This window comes from Cryptomeria japonica, chromosome 11 (assembly GCF_030272615.1).
Source record: "Cryptomeria japonica chromosome 11, Sugi_1.0, whole genome shotgun sequence".
NCBI classification, from domain to species: Eukaryota; Viridiplantae; Streptophyta; class Pinopsida; order Cupressales; family Cupressaceae; genus Cryptomeria; species Cryptomeria japonica.
In genome coordinates, this window is record NC_081415.1 from 572,720,194 (window position 1) to 572,740,371 (window position 20,178).

Here is a 20,178-nt window from a genome sequence, read left to right on the forward strand (position 1 = left end):
GTTCCATCAAGTTTAGGACTGTCCTTCCTGAAATATTTAGTAGACATTGGATCTCCTCAAGTTGTTAAACTTCTGCAAAAGAGGACTAAGCTCTGATACCAATTGTTAGGTCCCAGAGACAACTCAAAGGGGAGGGGTGAATCAGTTGTCTAATAAATTCAAACCAAAAACCATTTAACCAACTTAATGCTTAATATCGGTAAACTAGTTAAGTATGCCGGTAGACAGTGTTAACAGTAAATTGCTATACCGGTAAGGATTAATGAATGAAACATAAACATAAAGTCATCCAAAACACATAACACCAATATTTGTACGTGGAAACCCTGTAAGGGGAAAAACCATGGTGGGAAACCTTACCCACAATCAGATGATACTACTGTAGATAGTAAGTGTACATAAATGGGGTTTGCACATGCAGAAAGGCCAACAGCCTAGAGCTCACTGCTCAATCACAAAATGGGAGTCACACTGACTACAGCTGGATGGTTAAATCCAATAAGAATGTATTGTACAAAATAGCATCTTCGTATGCTGGATTCAGTACCGGTGTAATGTTGATATGCTTCTACAAAAACCTAACTTCACCTTCAAATGATGTCTTCGTGTATACCTCTTCTTAATCTCGCATGTACCTTCTCACAATCTTCTTTGCATTACCACATTCGTTCTTACAAATAAGATCTTACATTTATACCATAACCTAAGACCAATTTTAGTAGGTCAACTCTACAAGATATTGCAATAAAAACATTTTACAAACAATTTAATATCCGATCCAATAACCAATTGAACATGTCAGCTTAATGCATTTACAACAATAATAAATCATCTCCATAGCGTGCCATGCTGATCTGGAAAAGATAAACCTGCCGGTGTAACCCTAGATAACCCTGGACCTATTTGCCGGTAAAAGCAAATATGCAAATATGAATATACCAATGATTAATTCTTCAAAACAAAGTGTCCACACGATGTCTTCGACATTAACAAGTGTCTTCCATATCATTCCAAGTGCTGGTGAACATTATATCTTGTCTGTGAACCATATACTAGTAACTGTGCAATAGTTACTTGTTTTCCGGTGAATTTTGTTGGATCTCCAAAGTGCTAGTGTTTCAGTAGGTGTTGACATCAATGACAAAACCATACCAAAATACCAACAACATTGATGACTGAGAATTAATTAATTAGGTGATCATGATTGATTTAATTACCTTTGGTTATGACCTTGGTGATGTAGTTGAGATTAGGAGGCCATGGTTTAGGTGACCATTTTTAGGGTATTACAATTACCATTTAGATATATGAGCTTGGTGTTTAGAACCTATGCAGTCTAGTTGGTCACACGGTATAGGTAGCCCCTAACTAGCGTGACCATCTGACTAGAGGTGTATCTGGTTCATCTGAAATAATGATCTCATGCGAACTATAGTACCACCTTGGCCATAAATTTTTAGTACAAGCACGATAATGTGCTGTCAGTATTTACCACCCATACACGACTTAATAGATTAGAGTGCTAATGACTCTATAATTCATAAGTATTAGGGTTCTTTAATTGACCAAGGTGTGAGATTTTACTAAGATCAAGGGAATAATGAAAGTACACAAAAGAGAGAATATAGTTTGACAAGAACAAACTGTATTCTCATCAATATGCAAAAGTGATCAACTGGATTAAAAAATACAAGAGAGATAGAGTCTGCTTATATAGGCAAGGCCAAATAGATATGTGAGCACACAATCATGACATGTGGCTCAATGAGAAACAAGGGTAGGTAAGAATATGTAGGGGTAGGTAGGAGAAATAATATAATATTCCACAAGAGGTGGATCAACCAAATGTGGAATGTAACAACAAGATAAGAGCACAAAAGGTGGATTTTCTCCTATAAGCACCATCCATATGTGCACACCTCCCTAAGTATCTCATATCCAAACTACGATGAGATGCGTTATCGTAAGTCAACTTAAGTAAAGTTTAATTATATCCTATAGTAATAAATAATTAGACCAACATAAAGAAAAACCCATTGGTTCAATATTCACAATAAAACTAACAAAATGGTTATTAATGACCTTCAAGGAAATTGGATATATCAACCAACTTACTGCTAGCGACAAAGTATAACTTAAACCTCAATCAAATATAAAACTATACAAATAGATATGGATTATCATTTCACACTAACAGGAAATTGAAGATTCAGAAAAACATATGATATATTAACATCACCCCTTTGATTTACTTTCTTAACACAATGAACATAGAGCTAACATTTGAATAAAAAAATCATTTCACATACTTAATGATTCCTTATTTTAGGTGGTTTTACTTCTTTAAATTTAAGCATATCAAATCAAAATCTTAGTTGCATTCTTAGCTATCAAGCAGTAGTATCCCATGAGTATCTAAACATTAAATTAAATGCCAAGAATCTATTAGTCCTCTCTACAGTACCATGGTAAGGTTATGTAGGAGAACTTATAGATCTCTATAAATGCTTCTGATTCTATAATGCATGCTCACCATATTCAAATATGTAATCAAGGATTGGGAAAATTTGCATTCAAGCTTCAGAAAATTGCATCGACAACAAAAGATTTGCATTGACATATTTAAACACAAAACTAAAGTAAGATAAGCAATGGCTCATGCTTGACAAGTGATGCCTCTGTTTGCTACTTCTTTCTCAAAGCACTTTTAGGAATCAACCTTTGATGTGATATTGAGGAGAAATCTAATAATGTGATCCTAGAGAATAACCAGTAATGTGATACCGTTAGAGAATAATTATTCTTCCCTTCCTTCCTTCCAAAACCATAATGAATGTTGTATGTATTAACCATTATAGAGTGTAGAAGTGTAAAATTTTATAGCTAATCTTACAAAATAGAGATTGCATCTAGCTAGAAAATAAAAGAAAAACTTGCATTTTGAAATCTAGAGAAAAGGAACAGAACGAATGCAATTAAATCATTTATATTAATTAAATAAATTTATATGAGCTACAAATGGTTTATAGATCATAGAAGAAAAAATTATACACAAGATGCATGAAATTTCTACAAATCAACAACTATTTGCATGAATCGTCAAAACAAATCTGGTAGAAAAGGAGGAGTTAGAAACAAGAACTCCTTAGGTAGCCTTACATGCACAACTCATATGCACCATCTCTTGTCTATAAATTATTGTACAAGACTAAACATTAAGTGCGCTAACACCTCCCTTAAGTCTAACTAAAGATAGATATGGGTCTTGCAAAAAGGATCGACCAGGAACCCAATTACAAAGAAAAACTTGGAGGAAACCCAATTGAGAAAAAATCCTAATTGCTCAAACTAAAAAAGAAAGCTGCGAACTACAAATGAATCCACATTGCAACAAGATTGTATCAGAGTCATAGAAACAACTGCATGAGTACCTCCAGGATACTTTGAAAATGCAGTTGTGCATATTGTGCATTGCTCAAATGGATAAATAGACAGGTACACAGTCTTTGAATACATAAACTGATCATCTGAAAACAAGAAGATATGAATGTGTAGAAAAGAGATCGAATAACTGCAAGGATGACCTCAGGTTAGGATGATACCATTGTATATCCATTGCTTAATAATGTCCCACTAGAATGAAACTCTTGAAGCACTTGAAGATGTGACTCTAGAATCTCATGTAGTCAGGAAACCTGCTAGAAAGAATCTCTAGGAGCAAACAAAGTTGCAACATTGGAATCTCATGTAGACAAGAATTTAGAGCAAAAGAACACTTTTGGCTACCTATTGGAGGAATCTTATGTAGACCTTTGTTTCTAGAATACCATGGAAAATTTTGCTAACCTTCAAAGAAAGTACAAATCTGCACAAGGATCTAGCTAGAAAAGAAAGAAAAGAAAAACTTGTAGATAATGAAACACTGAAGAAAATTAGAGCTACAAAGAATGAAAATTAAATCTTCCTTGTATCAACCATTGTGTGTCATTTACATTATGCAAATACAAATTTATACAATAATAACCACATAAATGGCGATGAAGATTTCACAGATTATGAAGACTAACTTGATGTTTGCAATAGTTAGCTTATTAAAAAGTGCACATATAGCATGAAATATTAATGCAATCACAAGTTTTTCATAAGTCACATTCTTAGTGTAAGGAGGAGCATGCAATGATAGTTATCCATAAATCACGGAGAGAAGAACTATAGGTAAAGTTGTGCTAACAACCTCCCTTAAGTCTAACTAAGGAGATGAGCCTAATGAAAAGGAAAGAGGAAAGAGGGAAAACCTAGTGGAAACAAAACCCCCCTCAAATTTTTTATTAATTATGCATTATACTTACTATGTTGCCCTTCATTAAAAAAAGGTCTGGCAAAAAGTGAAAATGAAAAGATAGGTGGCATGGAAGACCATGTATCCCTCTACAATATGCAAACAATGTTAGATGATGAAATTCTTGAAACTGGATGCAAAAGATTGTCCACAATCATCAAACAACATTTCTCCTCTTTGGAATAAACAAAATCAAAGATGTATGAATGAAGTCTCCCGAATCTTGAAAGGAATATGTAGGAAGAAATCTCAAGATGTATGATGTGTTTGAAAACCAATGCACATCATAGTCCAAAGACAATAATGATCTCTCCACATGGTCCTTAAATGTCTCTAAGCCAATGCTAAAGTGTGACAAATACTGATAAGATAAATCAAGTACTATAAAAGATTCAAGTACAATGACCATGGATGTATGGTGATAGTTGGACGAATGAGAATTAGGTACTGTCACAATAGAAGCAAATATAGGCAAAGAGAGAACAAGAGGGTATGAAGATGTGCCCATAGCATCAGTAGAAGATGAATCAACCCCATAAGAGCTATTAGAAAAGAGGATATAAAGATCCTCAATGGTGTCTTCCAAATCGGCAATGTGGGATTCTACAAACAAGAAGGAAATGTCTAGTAGAATCACATCTTTCTCATCACGAGGACAAGAATTAACTCGCTGAAGTTAATCGATGGGGCATTCATAGAAGACAAGATCTCTATCAAACTCGTAGGAGACGATACTGTCTCTGTAGGTGGAGAAGGATCAACTTGAGATTTTGAAGCATTTCCAAAAAAGAGTTAAAAGACATTATGTGAGAAATGAGGACAACGTTCATGCCCATGTTGATTGCTCCCATAATACCTACATCTGCAACCCTTATACATATACATGATTCACTCCTTAATATATCTCCAAAAGAGTACCAAAACAACAAACTTCAATATAATGGTTATTCCTATATAAAACAACTCATTCCTCAGTGCCTGCAAATAAAATTGTTTAGCTTCTTCATCCTAGCAACTTGCTCCGATACCATGTAAAATTTTGTAGCTAATCTTACAAAATAAAGATTGGATCTAGCTAGAAAATAAAAGAAAAACTTGCATATTAAAATCTGAAGAAAAAGAGTAGAACAAAAGCAATTAAATCATTTACATTACTAAATTTGTATGAATTACAAATGATTTATAGATCATAGAAGCAAAAATTATGCACAAGATGCATGGAATTTCTGCAGATCAACAACTATTTACATGAACCGTCAAAACATATCTGATAGAAAAGGAAGAGTTAGAAACAAAAATGAACTCCTTAGTTAGCCTTACATGCACAACGCATATGCACCGTCTCTTGTCCGTAAATTACAGTGCAAGACTAAATGTTAAGACTAAATGTTAAGAGCGCTAACAAGAAGCTCTATCTCCATCTTTACTAAAATGATCCTAAATAAGTGTTACTCCCATCCAAAATCATAAACCACAACTAGCTCTAAAGGTAAGGATATAAGTAATGAACGCATTCATGGTGATCACCGCTCCAAGGAGTTCATAGCAAGAAAAACTAAAAGCATGACAGCTCGGGCATAAAGGAGTTGGTGCTAACGTTTCAAAAAGGTGACACAAATATGTCTTCAATCAAATATTACCCGACTTACTAATCGGTATAAAGTTAAAAATAGGATGAAACGTATCAAAACATTAATCAATATAATTACGTTCACCAAAATCATTAATACATGCAAAGCATATTCGTATTTATTTATGCACATCCTATCTATGTACATATATAGATACATACATATAGATGAAATTTTTGTATTTATTAAATAATAAAGCACTTTAATATATATATATATATATATATACACTCATCTACCACGTCCAGGCCTACCTCAATTCTAGTTCATGGTCCCACCTCAATAAAACTATAGATACCGACTATAGTTCCCAACTATAGTTCCCTCTCACTGCCATATATATATATATATATGAAATTATTTAATAAAAGAAAAATAATGAGTAAATAATAAAGGCACAATACCCACTCAAGAAATAACCTAGATACAATGTATACTAACCAACAACTAACAAACAAAGATGAGATGAACATTCCTAAACCAAGGTGGCGACCAATTAAGAACACAATTTATCTCCTGACTCATGGTTCGATCAGAATCAATCTTTTCCAAATTCTACTATCCTCTCTTTGATGATAATCTCCCTCCCTCCCAAGAGTGTCACATATCCTACATCCACTTGGTTACAAAAAAATTAGTTAGTCAAATCTTAACCATTATAATTGAATACATAAAATATCAATATCAATATCAAAATGACTTCCTCATTCAATTTCTATTCATTTAGGGTTTTCATCCACCTGTGAAAAACAAATATAATGTAATTGATTAACTAATCACAAAATCATGGCAAGCATAATTCCAGAGTCAGAAAAGAGGGATGCAACACAGTCATTGCAAAAAAAATTGCTTTGATACCCACTTGGGCAAGCGAAAGCATAAACCGAGAGGATCAAATATTGCAGCACAAATTAGTTGCAAAGAAATAATAAAGAGAATAAAATAGAATAACAAAACAAAACATAAGAGGCCGATTTATGTGGTAAAACCTTGACAAAACATCAAGCAAATGTCCATGGAGCAAGGGCATCAATATTCTTATTGTTCACAGAAAACAATTACAATCCTCACAATTGTTGATATCATAATTGCACTTGCAATTTTACAATTTATTAACTGCTCTTGAAATCCTCAATCCTCAATTTTAGCTTTGCTTTCAAGGCAACAAAGATATATAGATAACAATCACCACTAAACATAGAAAAAACACTAATAACCAATAATACTAACAATTTCTCTTGCAATCCACAATTCTAAAACTGCTCTTACAATCTACAATTCACAACTTTAACAATTTCTCTTGCAATCTACAATTAGAAAACTGCTCTTCCAATCTTTGATCCTCAACTCTACAGATAACAAAGATATTTAGATAACAATCACCACTAAATAGAAAAAAAAATTGTTTTATTCCTTTAAAGAAATTAAGAGTTTCCTCTTAAAAATAAAAACTGTTTTAGAAAAAAGAAAGATATGACTTATTTATTCTTTTATTGTTGTTATAATGGGCATCCACCACAAGATAAAAGAAAGGAATTTTTTCAAATGCTGTAGTTGCAACTATCCTGGTAGACATGTATGCAAAACGTGAAAGAATACACACGACAGCTGAACTGTTAGACAGTCGACAAGCACTAATTATGATAAGGGTGCATGGTTTCAAGGAGCGGTTATTTCCATGTGTATCAATTCAAAGATCAATGATGAGGAGTGATCCCCACAATACGCTAAGTGCGCAATGTTAATTAAAAGAAAAATTTTATCAAATAATTATGTACTTTGACAAATCCTCATATCATGCAGTGTCTATTGATTTGAAAGAGATTAAATGATGATAAAGAGATTGGATCATTAACAAGACAATTTGAACTTCACAAAAATTAAAAGGCTTTTCAAGAAATGACCCACTTACGAGAACAAGCGTCACCGAGCCTCCACGGGTAGCAAGATCAAATGAAGATTGTGACTTGATTGAATGGATAGTAGACTTTTGAGTTCATAGTTCTCTTTCATGATATCCTCATTGGTGAGGTTAAACCTGGAAAATGTGAATTGACGTGTGGGCATGTGGAAGGTGCTGAATTCAAAGTTCATGTCGAGGACTTGGAGATAATGCTGAGCTCACCAAATCTATCTTATATGTATCATATGGAAAGCTCTGTCAATGTGCCTCAGAATCTAAGGAATTCTTGCAAAATGGGCTCTGCTAGTGCCGCCATTATCAATGAGGAAGAATGGCTTGTGGCTATGGAGCTAGGCTTCTTCACCTGCCTCCCTATGGCCATCAACGCTCCAATAGAGCTTGATGCACTATAGATCATAGCCAATGCAGGTGATGGCATTCAAGTTTCCCGTGCTCAGATTGTCTCCCAAATTCCAAATGTAACAAATCCAGAAGCGGCAATTACTCTAGATAGGATTCTGAGAGTTCTAGCAAGTTATTCCCTCCTCAGCTGTTCTGTAACCACAGACAAGAATAGAAAGCCTGAGAGGATCTATGGTCTGACTCCTCTCTACAAATACCTTGTGCGGAACAAGGATGGCCTGTCCTTGGCACCACTGGCCTTGATGAACCAGGACAAGGTGTTCATAGACACTTGGCATTATCTTAAGGATGTTGTTGTTGAAGGGAGACATCAATTCACCAAGGCACATGGGGTGAATGCATTTGAGTACCCCCCCAAAGACCAGAGATTCAATAGGGTTTTTAATAGGGCTATGGCTGAGCACTCTACACTTGTGAAGGGGAGGATTCTGGAGACATATGAGGGTTTTAAGGATTTGGAGGAATTGGGTCTACTCTGAAGGCACAGACTGGTTGTAGTTCTTCAATTCACTGGATGCCAGAAATATGTGATTTAAGCACTCTAGCTGTCTTTTTCATTCCTGAAAGCAATCTTTAAAGTCCTTGCTATGATTGGATGTGTGGTCAATCTTAAGGCAAGATAAGATCATTTTATAGTCTTATAAAATGTCTCCATTTTCTATTAACCCAATTCCTCTGAAGTACACATTTTAAAGTAGTTAAATCAACTCTGCATCAATTGTGAGGTACAATTGTATCTATCAATATAACATAAAGGGGTAAAAATATTATTAAACCAAGGAGACATTACAAAGCAAGGCCATTAAATGGCCCTATCAAGATCAACCAAGTTATCCAATTGATGAGACAAATCTGGGGGCAGATGGCCCCGATCCACCAAATTCCAATCATGCATATGATCGGAAGCCCATTTAGCCAAGCAATCAGCCACACCATTCCATTCACTGGGAATATGGTTGAAAGTAACATGCTCCAGAGATGCACAGAGAGTGAGAATTTGTTCAACAATCAAGGCCAGCTGCCAGCTCACATTATCCATATACTGCCTTTTCAGTAAGTTCACCACAACCTGGGAGTCAGACTCACATATGATCCTTCGCCAACCCAACTGATTGGCCCGCTCCATAGCCACTAAAATAGCCTGAGCCTCCATAAGATTATTCGTATGAAGACCCTTATACTCAGAGAAAATAAACTGAACATCCCCTGAGCTATCACGGCCCACACCTCCAATGCCAGCATGACCAGGATTACCACGAGAAGAGCCATCCGAGTTGATTTTTAGGACTCCCAAGGGAGGAGGGGACCATCTTCCCTCCCTATTCACCTTTGGGGTAGGATGCCTACACCTGTTACGCATGAGTTGTCGTTGCGGAGGAGGAAGATGAAGGCGATTACAACAATCAACATCCCAAGGGTCCACCCGCATAGTCATATCACACTTAGCCACAATAGTTTCCCCTAAGGAGTGTAAAATTTTCCTCCAAAGGTGAGGAGCCATCAGCTGCAAATCTTGAAAGATCCGCCTATTCCTCTCCAACCAAAGATTCCAGATAATAAAGGAAGGCCCAATGGCCCAAGCAGCCTGGAGAAACGAAGTAGAAACAGGGGCCCTTCCCCATCATTCCCAAAATTCCACCAAAGAGGAAACATGCCAGCAGGTCATATTCCACACTCCCCACCAGAAGTGCCAAATCTCCCTAGCATAGGAGCATTGGAAGAAGATATGGGATACACTCTCTTCACAACCTTGACACAAAACACACATAGAAGGGCCTTGAAAACCACGCTTACATAAATTATCCCAAGTGAGACACCGATTTTGGGCCACCAACCACATAAAGAAGTTGCACTTGGGCCATGACAACTTGTGCCAAACATGCTTCCACCAAGGGACCTCAATGTCCCCAAACAACTGCCTACCAATCTGTTTATAACCAGCAACCACAGAGTACTTTCCAGACAAGTCTGAACCATCCCAAGCCAAAACATCAGTTCCTCTCAAAGAATTACAAGCACGGGAAGCCAAAAGTTGGGAAAGCTCACGCCTATCCCCCTCAGACCCTCCTGGAGGCCACTCAGAAGGGTGCTTCCAATGAAACCGAAGAACCAAACCATCATGTTGTGCCACCTTATAATGCTCCACAGTATCCCATCCAGCTGCGCTAAAAACCTCAGACAGAGGCTGGAGATGAGGAAAAGAAGAAAGAATAGAAGGGTGACCATCCCAGGAATTTAACCAAAAAAGAGCCTGTGAACCCGAATGACAGATCCAAAAAAGAGCATCCTTAATCAACTGCGCCCCCACTTTCAAAGTATGCCAGATCATAGAACCACCCCCCTCCAGAGGATAGCGAGGGACCTCAAAAGAAGCAACACCGTGAAGATATTTAAGGTTGAGAATACGAGCCCATAACTGGTGCTGATGGGTGCACCAGCGCTAGTAAAGCTTAGCAGCAAGAGCTTTTCCATTCAAAATAGCAGAGCGTAAACCAAGACCCCCTTCCTGCTTAGGTCTACACACTGATTCCCACTTAACAAGGCTCCATTTTGAAGACAATAAATTACCGCTCCAAAGAAATTGACGAGAAAGAGCATCAAATTCCTTAAGGAAATACATAGGAGCCACTTGAACAAAGCACCTGTAGATGGGAAGGGCCTGGATGACAGAATTAAGAAGAGTCAATCTAGCTGCAGAAGACAACCAACGATGGGTCCAATGAGAAACCTTTCTCCTAAGCTTATCAAGCAACTGCTGCCAAGAAGATCTGGGCAGATGGCCAACAGTAAGAGGAATACCCAAATAAACAAAGGGAAGAGTTCCAATTTGAAACCGCAGAATGGCAACAATCCTATGCTGGATAGCTTGAGGAGTATTAAAGAAGAAAATAGAAGACTTTTGCTCATTGACTCTCTGGCCCGAAGCCGCAAGGTAGATGTCCAAAGTTTTCCTGAAGGAATCAACCTCCCTAATACGAGCCAGACCCATAAGAGAGGTATCATCCACGAATTGGAGATGAGAAAGTGTAGGCAAGCCCATCCCCCACTGCCAACCATGAATCAAGCCATGAGAAACCTGAGATTTAAGAAGACGGCCAAGCCCCTCAGCCAGAATAATAAACAAATAAGGAGAGAGCGGATCCCCCTGACGAAGACCCCTAGTAGCCCCAAAAAGCTCAGAAGGCTCCCCATTCATAATAACCGAAAAGGAGGAAGAAGTCACACAACTCAACACCCAACTCACCCAATCAGAGGAAAAACCAAAGGCCAACAGAATCTTCTGAAGAAAACTCCATTTAACTCTGTCATAGGCTTTGGCCATATCCAACTTGATAAACATAGACCTCTCCTGAGAAGTAGCCATGGAATGAATGGCTTCAGACGCAACCACCACCCCATCCAGAATTTGCCGCCCAGCCACAAAGCCGCCTTGCTCCTCAGAAATAATCATTGGCAAACAAGATTTGAGTCTCTCAGCCATCAACTTCGTAATAATCTTATACGCCACATTACAGAGTGCAATAGGTCTAAAGAGATCAAGTTTGTCAGCACCTTCCTTCTTAGGAATGAGAACCAGAAAAGTAGCATTCAAGGCGCGAAGCATCTGCTTACTATGAAGAGACTCACAAACCACCTCTAACAAATCCTGCTTCACAATATCCCAAAACTCCTGGAAAAACTCAACTGGGAACCCGTCAGGGCCAGGGGCTTTCCCTTTGTTCATCCCAAACACCACCTCCTCCACTTCAGACAGAGTCACCGGGCGAATAAGAGAAGCATTCACCTCATTAGAAATTAAAGAAGGAATACAAGCAAGGACTCTATTTTCATCAGCCTCAGCAGGTACAGAATCCTCAGTGAAAAGATTAGAGTAGTACTGACGAGCCTCTCTAGACAGAGCATGTTGAGCAGAGATTGAAATACCCTCAGAGTTAACAAGAGAAGAGATAAAGCACTTATTTCGACGAGCTTGCACAGAATAATGGAAAAAGGCCGTATTCCGATCACCCTCTTGAAGCCAATCAATCCTAGCCTTTTGTTTCCAGAAAATCTCTTCACGGAGCTCCCACTCTTCCACCAAATTCAGAGCCTGGGATTCAGCATGCCCAAGAGCCTCCGAGAAGCCCAAATCTCGAATCTGACGGGTAATCACAGCAAGGCGGTCCAGCGCTTCTCTTTTCCTAGCCCGAAAATTACCAAAACTCAACCTATTCCATCGCTTAAGATGAAACTTAACATATTGCAACTTCTTAACCAGAGAATACATAGATGTACCATAGGCAGGGGCGCCATCCCGCCACCATTGAGCCACAAGATCACCTAAAGATGGATCACGCAACCACATGAGCTGGAATTTGAAAGGGGGGTTCTTAGGATTTGGAAAAGCTGAAGTCGAAAACTTAATTGGCCAATGATCAGAGCCATGCCAGTCAAAAATCTCAGAGCAAATGACCAAGCTACCTCTAACCCAAGAGCAAGAGACAAGGAAACGATCAAGCCGCTGGGCAATCGCTTCAGGCCCACTCCGTCTATTATTCCAAGTGAAAATTCCATTAGAGGGTTTTACATCCATCAATGCTAGAGAGTCCACATTAGTCCGAAACATATCTGAAGCAGGGCCAAGCCTAGGCAGCCCTCCCCTTTTCTCCTCCAAGCTCAACACAGCATTGAAGTCACCAGCTAAAATCCAAGGTAGAAAGGGAGCACAGGACCTAACATACCTGATATGAGCCCAAAGCTGGGATTTACCACGAATATCAATTGGAGCATAAACATTACTAACCAAAATAGTCTCACCAGATTCCAAAATCGAGGCCACCATAGAAATAGCAGACTGGCTGGAAATCCACCAATGAGGGACAACCTTACGAGGATCCCAGAAAAGAGCCAGACCCCCAGAGGTTCCCCTAGATCCAATACACTGACACTGGCCAGAAAACCAAATACGAGGAGCATGCTGAAACATGAGATCCACCATAAGCTTAGTTTCCTGGATACAAAAGGTATCAGGAGAATGAACAACAATCAAATCTTGAATAGCCTTTTGACGGGGGGTGCTATTCAACCCCCTTGCATTCCATGAGAGAATAATCATGAGGAAGGTTGAGAGAAGTGGGCCTCAAGGGTCTTAATAGCCCCAGATTCCACCAAAAGATCCCCAGCAGATTTAAGCTTGTCTGCATCCTTCTTACGACCAACTTTCGAAGAAAATTCAAAATGTCCCTTCTTGAGAGGGCATTGCAACACCCCCAAGGAAGGAGACGATCCTCGCCCTTTGCCTGAAGAAAACACTGCCTTAGCCAAATCTGCTAAAACAATATCATCCTGCACATCTACAGAGGCCCCAGGAGGCTCCGAACTCCCCTGCACCAATGCCGAAGACAAATTCTGCACAACAATCGCTTTCTCCAGCCCTGTATCCATCCCAACATCCATACCAGAGGCCCCAGCAGAAAGCTCAACAGGAATCCCTTCCTCCACAGCCTGATTATCCAGGACCTCAAACCGATTGAAACCCTGATCATTCTGACTATCCTTAAAGGCCCGCTTGTGCCCCCTCCCTTTATTTCTCTGCTTAACAGGGATAAAGCCATCCTTATCAAGCCCACCCTCAACCCCAGATTCCTTCCCTTTATCCCCTTTCTCCACCGAGGGCCCAGAAGAAGGAGAAGAAGACACCCCAGCAGCTTTGGGTGCCCGAGGACACTGGCGCTGAAGGTGTCCATACTCGTGACAGAAGCGGCAACGAAAAGGGAGGGACTCATAATCAAGCGGTTGAATCCACGAAGCCGAGCCAATAAAAATTTCCAAAGAGTCTGGCAAAGGATTATTTAAGTCAATTTCAACGCAGATGCGAGCATAAGAAAATACCTTTTTCTCCAAAGTATTTTGAGCAATGGCAGCCGGTTTCCCCAACAGAGCAGCAATCCGAAGCAGAATATCCTCTCTCCAAAACTCCAACGGCAGCCATGGAAGACGCACCCAAACAGGAACCCGAGTAGGAAGATCTTCTGTCGCATTAAAACCACTATGCCAGGGCTTAATGAACAAGCCAACATGATTGTAAAAATATGGCCCTCCTTCAAAAACACGATTACGGTCCGAGATACTAGAAAAATCGACCATGAAATAGCCATTTGCAGCTACCAATAAATCAAAATCCCCCTCAACATGCCAGGTTCGACGGATCCAAGATTCTAATGCCAAGAGAGGAATCCGAATACCCAAGAACTTGCAGATCAAAACATGTTGGCTCCAATAAGCGATATCTTCCTGGACAGATTCTGGAGAGATAACCAAAACAGGCCGATCTTGACTCCGCGGCAGACATCCGTTCACTTTCTTGAGCTTAGAGCTCTCCCCCACAAAAGATGACTCCAATTTTTGTGCATGCATAGCCTCTGAAAATTTTTGAGATGACTTCGAGCCTGTAAAAACCAGACTATTGGAAACCACAGCCATGGTCCCACCCAACTCACTCGGGCTCCAGCCAACCCTTACTCCACCGCTTCCACCAGCCACTTCCCCTCCACCGAACAACCTCCCACCAGTCCGTCACCCACCCAAACCCCCGCACCACTCCACACCCAACAGCGAACACAAAGGCGAACAGGAAAAAAAGAAAAGGAAAGAACAGAAAGCCCAAACGCCGCCAAAGGGAGCAGGGAAAGGCACACGCAGGAGCCACCACGCAGCCTTAGAGGCTGCGCATGGCCTTACCTGCGCACAGGAACGCCATCCGCCCGCTACCGAAAACTCCAAAGACCGAGGTACAATTGTATCAGATAGGGAAATTTGAAGGAATTTTTTTTTGCATCCATGTCCATGACATGAGTCGCAATTTTTGTGGGTTTTGAATTCTTAACAGTAAAAAATGGTAGGCATTAATTGTCCTTAATAAACAGTCAACATAGCAAACATAATGAAAAAATTATCTTGTATAGTAAGATTTTGTATTCCGTTAGCATGACCAGTACAATAACCATCCGGACAATTGATAACGCAGCCAGTTTTAGTGTCTTCGTGACATCTGAACATGTAAATTAGATCTGCCCATATTGAATTTGGTATTGTTCTGTTGGTTGGCAGTGCATTTTGCACGACTGGAGTGATGATCATTGTATAAAGCTTCTGAAGAATTGCCACAAGGCCTCGCCAGAGAATGGAAAAGTGATTGCAGTGGATTCCATTTTGCTAGTGGCTGCAGAGACCTCTTCCTATGCCAAGCAAGCATTTCATGTAGATCTTTTCATGTTGGCATTCAACCCAGGTGGAAAAGAGCGTACAGAGGAGGAGTTCAAAGACCTTGCAAAAGCAACAGGATTTGCAGGAGGTGTGAAGCCAATTTGCTGTGTTAATGTTCTTCCAGAAATGATCTCATTATTTCCAAAACGCCCCCATCAAAAGTGACTGTGTTATCCACTATGTATGTGGGCTATTAGGCATGAGTTGTGTGGTTGTTTGCTAAAGATTTATCTTCTTGTTTCCAAATGGTAATTAATATCGAAAATATTATTTATCGAAGTCGTTGAGCTTAATAGACATATTGTATATTGCAATTAATTATAAGATAATATTTTCATGGAAGGGGTTGAGTCTGATTAGTGTGTATGATAACAGGCAATATCATTATTTTCTTATAAATAGAATGTGCTAAAGTGTATTCGGTCGGTCTTTTTAAGAATAGGGATCTTATTATTTATGTAATTTGGATGAATCTATAAAATTTATATAAGAATTTTTTAATTTTTTTTGGGTAGAAATTTATTTTTAATTTAGAAGTAGCTTATGCAATTATAAAGATGTAAAATACATATCTAATACTTTTTTCTCAATATCCATAATTTTAATTGTTTTTAATGAACATAGAGTGTGAATCATCTTCAATTTGTCTCCTCCCATTTGAACATGAACCTTGTCACATTTGAGTTGCTTTTTTTCATTCAGCGTCAATGTTTCTAACATCAAATACTTACCTCTCTCTCTCTCTCTCTCTCTCTCTCTCTCTCTCTCTCTCTCTCTCTCTCTCTCTCGTGCACAACCACATAAATCTAAGACCACATGTGAGCATATGAGATATCCTCCAAGAGAACACATCACAATTCACCATTATTTTGAAACAAACTACACCTACACCTATAGGTATTTTTAGACACTTACAACATATTTCCAAATATTATTGTTGAATCAACCCAAGGAATTGATTATTATAGATCCCCCAAATGTGCCTTAGGCACCAAAGTTGTCCTTTTATACATGTTGGTATAGGAGTAAATAAAAAAGCTTTTGTTAGTTTTTTGAGATAACATAAATGATGATGCTAGACTTATATAGGATGTTGATGCACTTTTGAAAAATACCACAAAACTTGTAGAGACATTGTTTGTATTGTAGAAGACTCCAATGTACTAGAAGGGTGATAGTACCCTTGAGTAGACATGACCCTACCCATATAGATAGGACCATGCAAAATCTACAACATAATTGCTCTTGCTAACATCCTTGACAAAAAAATATTACAATGCAAAAATTTAAATGTGACCCCAATCTTAATACCTTCATCCATCCTATTGGATCCCAAAATTGTTGCTCCAATTCTTAGAACTTAAATCAATTTGTAAGGCTAGGGTTGTATTCATGCAAGTGAAATCATCTCATCAACAGATCATGGAGGGTTAGAGGCCAACTCTATGAGAATGGGTTATATCTCCTACATTTTGAATTGAACTTAGATTCATGAGGGTATTCCTAGAGTAATACCTTAATAGATATTAAATTTAAACAAAATGGACCATTACAAGTTATAACAAAAATCAAACCCAACTTGTTGACTTAGCCTTGAAGAAAGTCATTGAACAAAAAATAGTTTGCTACCTCAATAACCCCTATATAGATCATAGCACTATGCAGGTGTAACCCACATAAAATGAATTCATTCGAGGCTTACTGAAGATGGTTTTTCTAGCTATATATCACTAGGTTACAAATTCATAGAAAGTACTAACCCTAAACTACTCATTGGTTACTTCAACTAATTTCCCGAGGATTTCCTACAAAATAGCCAATTTCAATTTTCAAACCCTTGGATTAGTGGACAATGAATGAGATTTCAATTAGAGGATTGAGTAATCTCCTACTATTTAGGCTCTGCTAAACCTAAGTGGGTATACCTTTAATATTCAAAGTTTCCATATAGGTAATTTGCAAATATTGTATATATAGCAGATATATTCCAATGAAAATATACTAAGGAAATGATTAATTATCTTAGAATGTGGCTGCATTCTTGGTTTATCATCATCAACTTAACAATTGGGAATAAAACCTAAACTAAAGCTAATCCTACAAACGAAATTTAAAAGAGATATTCATAGTTGAGACATTTCTGAAACAAATTTGGAACTAAGATAGATTAGTGCTTGATTCATAGGGCCATGCAGTGAAATAGCATATATTTTTTATATCCAAAATTGATTTAAATCCAACCATCTAATCCCAACACTTATGCATTATACAAATGTTAATTAGATATGCACCTATAAATCTACTCAATGATCACAACACATATACTCATAGTCAGTACAATATCCTTAGAGACGAATTCTCTTCTTGAAAGAAACTTATGAAATGCATTACACAATCACACAAAGAGAACAAAGACAAACCAATATATCCTTAATGTACTAGTTCATGTGAATGAGATAATACAAGTCAAGATAATCCTAAAGAATATTCTCATTAATTTTTCAGAATGGTTGATACAATATCATAGATATAAAATTTTTCTGCAAATTGCATTCCACTACTCAAAGAAAATTAGACTACATACAAGCTACCCATCCAAATGTCTATAATTGAATCCTTTCTCAATGATCTTGATTTCTCATTTATAATACAAGGGAGTGACAAGCTTCAGATCAATTGGCACACTTGGTAAAATTTTATTTGATTCCCTTTGCAACTAAAAATATGCTAAAAGAATCTTTACATTTCTCATAAAGCACAAATATTTACTCAGTGCTAAAGGGAATTTGAAAACAAAACTGCAAAGCCTGATGATGGTGATTTCATCTAACCAACTTGATGACACTAGACATTCCAACAGAAATATTAGAAAACAAATATAATAAAACATATCACATAATATATGGAGAAGATTGATATATTTGAATGCACATAGAGGATACCCCATTTTCCTCACTCTTCAATAAACACCTGTTGACATTGGGTCTAGCAAGGCTCTATTTAAGTGGAGTATAGTCTCTAAGTGTTGTCTCCTTCATTTTGTGCAAGTTAGAAATAAATTCAGTTTGACAAATGTTCAATATACTTTTGATTAGCATATACACCATTGAGGTCATTGACATGCTTCATTCCAAATTCTAGTGAAAACATTTTATTCAATTTAACACTTGTATTCTCAAAAAGTTGTCATTAATAAAGACAATACTTGTGGCCTGTTGTAACATATAGATAATCTCCATTTTCCACTGTTCTAGAATTTTCAAACTACTATCAGTATCCTTAAGGAATGAGGGGAAATGAGTGTCTTTCATTTGATCATATCTATTTAATTCTTTGATTGAAACATATTATTAAACATTTTGTGTACTTTTATCCATTTATCAACTTGTTTCACTGCATGTTTTGACTTCTCATGAACAAGATCTTGTGTGACTTCCTCTCTTTTTTATTATAACCTTCCTTGTAACCTCTCATGCTCTTTACTAGCCTTGTATATTCCAACAAATACAGTGCAACATCTACCAAAGTGTAGCTATAGATTCTCAAATATGTCATTCATTAACTCTATGACAACATTGGCTTTTAAAGCCTTCCACTATTGAACTATCCATTCCTTTCTTTTCTCAAACTTTATTATTTCTTTCCAATAAGACCTCTTTGAAGTAACCTTCATTAGTCTTTTCTCATGATCCGATGCATCAGTTATTGGCAACGGAGTAGTCCCCAACTAAGATGACAATCTATCTCCAAACATCACATTTTCTTCTCTCAAGTATGTTAAGATTAAAATGAGCAAAGAATTGAAAAGAAAACAATAGAAAAGAAAACACAGAGCACAAGGTTTAACATGGTTCGCCATTAAGTGGCTACGTCCACCAGAAATGCAGGGAATTATCTTATTAACAAAATATCCGATACATCTAGTACATAGACTGCATACATATATTTATACATTCATATTGAGGTATGAATCGAATAGGCAGAAAAAAGTGTGGACATGAAAATAGCTGTCCCAAAGATAGAGCGTGCAACTGGATAGACCATTGGTGACAATGAGGCAACTATTGCAGTGCACTCGCTCGATATCCACAAAGACAAACCAATATATCCTTAATGTACTAGTTCATGTGAATGAGATAATACGAGTCGAGATAATCCTAAAGAATATTCTCATTAATTTTTTAGAATGGTTGATACAATATCATAGATATAAACTTTTCTGCAAATTGCATTCCATTACTTAAAGAAAATTAGACTACATACAATCTACCCGTCCAAATGTCTATAATTGAATCCTTTCAAAATGATCTTGATTTCTCAATTATAATACAAGGGAGTGACAAGCTTAAGGTCAATTAGCACACTAAGCAAAATTTTATTTGATTCCCTTTGCAACTAAAAATATGCTAAAAGAATGTTTACATTTCTCATAAAGCACAAATATTTACTCAGTGCTAAAGGGAATTTGAAAACAAAACTGCAAAGTCTGATGATGCTGATTTCATCTAACCAACTTGATGACACTAAACATTCCAACTGAAATTTTAGAAGACAAATATAATAAAATATAACACATAATATATGGAGAAGATTGACATATTTGAATGCACATAGAGGATACACCATTTTCCTCACTC

General features: G+C 37.6%; 1 pseudogene; it reads left to right on the forward strand.

The window, feature by feature from the left end:
* Nucleotides 1-8,166: 8,166 nt before the first annotated feature.
* LOC131860344 (caffeic acid 3-O-methyltransferase-like) lies at nucleotides 8,167-15,706 on the forward strand (annotated as a pseudogene).
* Nucleotides 15,707-20,178: the final 4,472 nt, after the last annotated feature.